This window comes from Lemur catta, chromosome 13 (genome assembly GCF_020740605.2).
Source record: "Lemur catta isolate mLemCat1 chromosome 13, mLemCat1.pri, whole genome shotgun sequence".
Lineage (NCBI taxonomy): Eukaryota > Metazoa > Chordata > Mammalia > Primates > Lemuridae > Lemur > Lemur catta.
The window spans coordinates 8,487,559-8,492,948 of record NC_059140.1 but is presented as its reverse complement, the minus strand read 5'-3'; the positions used below and the strand labels follow the sequence as shown (position 1 = coordinate 8,492,948).

The following is a 5,390-nucleotide window of genomic DNA, read 5'->3' as shown; positions in this document are numbered from 1 at the left end:
ACATTAATATTGGCACTGTTTTCTTGGATATCACATCAAATGCAAAAGCAACAAAGAAAAGAAGAGAACAGTGGGAATTCAGCAAATTTCAGAATTTCTATACATCAAAGGAAAAATTTAGTGGAGAGAGCATGCCACATACTAAATGGGTAAAAATATTTGTAAAACATTCACATTATAGGAGTTAATATTCAGAATATATTAGTATAAACAACTGAAAATTCAACAATAAAAAGTTAATAACTTGATCAAAAAATGGACAAAGAATTAACTGATAGTTTTCCAAAGAAGATACACAAATGGCCAACAAACATTTGAAAGGATACTCAAAATTAATAATTTTTAGAGTAATGCAAAGCAAAATCAGATTGAAGTATCATCTCACACTCAGAATGGGTGATATAAAAACCTTGTCAAAGATGTATAGAAATTGGAACCCTTTCGAAATATTGGTGTTGAAAAATAAAGCAGACACTTTGAAAAATGTATAAGGTTCCTTAATAATTAAAAATTAAAATTAGCATATGATACAGAAATCCCATCTCTGAGTATCTATCCAAAGTATGCAATGCAGAATCTGGAAGTGGTATGTGTGCACCCATGTTCATTTCAGCATTATTCACAAAAGCCAAGAGGCATAAGCAACCCAGATGGCCTTCAATTGATGAACACCTTAAAAAAATATGGTATATAGACAATGCAATATTATTTAGCATCCAAAAAGAAAATCTTAGGCCAGGTGCAGTAGCTCATGCCTGTTAATCCTAGCCCTTTGAGAGGCCAAAGCAGGAGAATTGTTTGAGGCCAGGAGTTCAAGGCCAGCCTGAGCAACACAGTGAGACTCCGTCTTTAAAAAAAAAAAATAGAAAAATTAGCTAAACATAGTCATGTTCACCTACTGTTCCAGATACTCACGAGGCTGAGGAAGGAAAAACCACTTGAGCCCAGGTGTTTGAAGCTGCAGTGAGCTATGATGACACACTGCACTCTACCCCAGGCATCAGAATGAGAGCCTGTCTTAAATAATCACAGAAAAAAAAAAAAAGAAAAAGGAAAATCTTGGCACACTCTATGATAAAAGCAAACTGTGAGGCTATTACGTTAACTGAAATAAGCCAGTAACAATGTTAGATAGTGTATGATTACACTTAATATGATGTATCTTAAGTAGTCAAGCTCATAGAAATAGAAAGTAGAAAGAAGTTTGTCGAGAGCTGGAGAGAGGGTAAAATGGGCAGTTGTTACTTAATAGGTATTGAGTTTTAGTTTTGCAAGATGTAAATTTCTAGAGATCTTGTGCATAGCAATGTAAATATACTTACTACTCCTGAAATGTACATGTAAATAAACTTAAGATGGTAAATTTTATATGTTTTACCAATTAAATTCTTTAAAAGAAAATAGTTGTCAAGCTTTTCAAAAATTACATTCAAATCACAAAAGTGCTTCTGTCATACAAAGATAATATAGATTCATCAACAAATATTGATACGTGGTAAATTTAAGACTATTTGCACGACTACTAACCCAGACAAGACAAAACAACCATTGAAAACCAGCCAGGATAGGTTTATCATGACAGTGAAGAAGCCCAGAGATGTAATACATACAGTTGTATAAACTAGGGGATTTCTCATTTCCATATTGGAACCATGGACAGGTCAGAAGCTAACAGAGTGCCACCAATTAGATATATCCTCTTTCTTGGACCAAGTGACAGGATTTCTAGGTGAACATGGGCAACTGGATGGACTTTCTAGTAGTTTCCCCAAAAATGTGCCCATTCAGAGAGTCTTATAGATGCAAGTGAAGACAGCCAGCTAGAAGCTTCCATCAGAGGCTCTTTGCAAGAGACAGATTTTGATTCAATACAGACAAAACAAGGTAGCCACCCTGATGAAGAATCTGAATCTGAACTTTTTTCTGGCAGTGAGGAATTCATATCTGTTTGTGGCTCCAACGAAGAAGATGATGTAGAAAACGTTGCCAAGTCCAGAAAGTCTCCCCATAAAGATTTGGGGAGACAGAAAAGAGAACAGAAAGCCATTAACTCAGCCCCCTGCCAGAAGTGAGCCTGGAACAGCCACAAACCACCAAGCATTATCAGTTGTGAATTCAGATATACTAGAGATGTCACCTGAAAAATCAGATGGAATAGAGTGGAAGGGGTAGATGTAAATGCACCAAAAGCACAGCTGATGTTGTGGTATCCATATCAAAAAAGGGGAGACACCATTCATCCAGAGCAAGCTAAACTGCTAGCTTTGGTAAAGCATGTCCAGTGTAAAGGATATCCGAATGAACATGTTGAACTTCTCATCAACTTCCCTCCAAGGAAACTATCTCATCTGGACTATGACATTATGTTACAAGAGGCAGACCTTTGTCCTTAAAATGTTGTCTTTGTACAGGAAAGAAATTAACACCATGGCCTTAACTCTCTCAGTTTACTCCTTTTTTCCCTTTTCCTGTGATACCATATCACCAAGTATGCATTTTGGCTCATAGGACCATAGAGCCAAAGTTGGGCACACAAGTCACCTGCCTTCTTTTTTATTTCTTGTTCTCTCCTATGATCAGTCTCTTTCTACCTCTTTTTTTTTTCTTTTCTCTTTTCTTCCCCCACCCCCAGCTTACTTTTTTCTTACCTAATATGGTGACCAAATAGAAGTGTAAGGATAAGATCTCTCCTAGAACTATCAACAGGAAATGTGTGTTCCAATTAATGGTCTCTTCCAGCACTTCTTGAGGATCCAATGTTACTCTCCAGACTCCTTTGGCACAGGAATGGCGAAATTCAGCATATGAACAAACTCCCTTTTTTTGTGAGTTCCCATTTTCAGTAGGGAGAAGAAATTCTCTAACATATTTTGCTTTCTTTTGTTCTTCATGTAGGAAATATCATATAACAAAATATCTAGGGTTTGGTTTACATAGAGAAAACATCATTTATCATTAGTAATCATATTTAAATTTTTTTTAAAGGATCCCATCTTCCCAGCTATAAGAATTATTTCCATGGCATCTGTTATTGGCAGAATGAGTGTTAAATGTGGAGTATGTAGCATGGGTAGCTTTCAGTGTCCTACCCCGTGACAGTTTTCTTTATTATTACTCTATTACCTATATTGACTCTGCTGGTCGTACAATGAACATCTACTGAGCAAACTGTGGTGACTGGAAAAGGAAGGTGCTTGCTGTTCTGCCAGTACAACATATTAGCTCCTTTGACCCCTCCACTGTCTGAGTCCAGTGATCCTAGGAAGGCAGCTGGTCAATAATCACGCACAACTGTGGCTTGTAATTGTAACCACTCTGGTTATTGATTGTCCTATGTTCTTTAAGGCACACTAGATATGCCCCTGGGGAAAAAGAAAATGTGCAGCTGAGAGTTGCTAACCAAGTTCCTCTGGTTAGAAAAAATGATTCACTCTTTCATCCTGGTTGGAATAGTCTCTAAAAGTCCCTGCTGACTGAATGAGCATAATTCCTGAAAAATGGTGTTTTCTTTTAAAAGTTATCAAAACTGAAAGCCTCTCTGATGGCAAGATCTTTAAACTCAATTCATAAGAAAACATAATTAAGGGGGCTCGTGGAGATGACCAGTAATCTTCAGACGTTGTAAGCTTCTTTTGCCAACAAAAGCCACATTCAAATTGTAGGTAGTGAAAGGTTTTTTTCAGTACCTTTTAGAAGAGGCCATCTTGAATCTGTATAATACTATTTGCATACCAGTTTCAGCATATATATGCCCAGTTCTTAGTTTGTGTTTAAAATAGAGTCCTCTGAAGGGGTATTACTAATTCTGGTGACAAAATCAGAACTGTAATTTTGTTGTAAAATCATAATATGGAATGTACCTATTTTGTCAATTGGGGCTTTAGATTGAATCTTCTACTTGAAGAACATAAATCGCTACTGCACAGAGACCTTTAAGTTCCCATCTACTTTAAGATTCCTCTTTTGGCAACTAGGGAATTGGGGTAGGGGAAGAGGCCACGTGTTGCTCGTACACAATTACAGAATATGGTTTCTAATGGCTGGATTTTGAGGGATCCTCCCTAAAGAATGAGTTATTAATTTCTTCAAGAAGATCACAGAAAATTCTGTTTATTCTTCAGTGAGTTCTTTTGAATTAATGTTCTTACATTTTTTTTCTAAGTCTGTGTAAGTGCTTATGTGTAAGTATATAACTGTATAAATACTTATAAATATATTTACATAATTAGTTTCATTTGTACTTTGAGTCAAACTTCTCTCTTTACATTGGTGACTGAGTAGTATCACTTTGGTGTCTTTTCATAGGCTCCGGAGGCTTAATTAGCAGTTTCTGATTTATTGAGGAAACATGGTTTTCATGTTAATTCCTCAATTGTATCTCTGAACTTGGATACCAGACTTGCTATTTGAGGAATACAGCTGTATACTATCAAAGGCGCACTGGAGGGTAAAAAATTTGTTGGTAGTGGAAATGTCAGAAATCTAAAAATCAAGAGAGGCACATTGTTAAGAAAGTTATGCTCATTTTTGAGCTCTGATGGCATCCATCTCCACTCCCAGCAAAGTCACAGCTGAAGCTCAATGGAGAAATATGTGAAATCAAAAATTTTTCCTGTGGTTCTGTATATTTTATTCTCTTACCTACTAGCTTCTCTTGATAAAACGTATCAAGAAAACCTGAGACAACATGTTCATTAATGAGAATATAGTTCTTTTTGCTTTCCTCAGCACTTCCATATTCATTTATGAGAAATCAAAGTGACTTTTTCATCTTGGGTTACTGTGAGATGATTAAATATATATAAAGTGATTCAAGACACAACATGATCCATTCACCCAACTTAGATACAACTGGGATGTTTAATGCACAAAGGTAGAGGATTTCATTTTATTTTGAGGCAGGAGTATAATTATCTTGAGGTTGATATAGAGGCCCATGTGGAGGAGTTATGGATCGTACATGGGGAAGAGTAAATAAGGAACATTGCCTTGATCCGGAACTTAATCCACTTATGGAGTATACTTCTTCCAGTTTGCCTTATTTCTTCTGCAGGTTTGTTTGCTCTTTGGGTGAGAGGTTTTACTGAATAGATTAAATGAAATCAGTAAGGTTAGTTCAAAATCATTCCTTATGGGTGCTCTAAACAGCTTGGAAGAGAGTTTAAAAGATAGGGAGAAAAAGAACAAGATAGACTTAGTGATGAGAAAAATTCAGGGAAATAGAATGAAAACTACTGGGGGCAAAATGAGAGACATACTTTTTTTGAATTTGATTTAGAAAAGAAGAAGAGAAGAGAAAGAACAGTGTCCAATAAGGGACAGGGAAGAATAGGGAACTAACTTTAAGTAACTTCCATGTGCTAGTCTTTATGTGCATTTTTTCCTTTAAT

The 5,390-nt window shown here is 36.2% G+C and overlaps 1 pseudogene; it reads left to right on the top strand.

The window, feature by feature from the left end:
* Positions 1 to 568: 568 nt before the first annotated feature.
* Positions 569 to 2,423, top strand: LOC123649031 (annotated as a pseudogene).
* Positions 2,424 to 5,390: the final 2,967 nt, after the last annotated feature.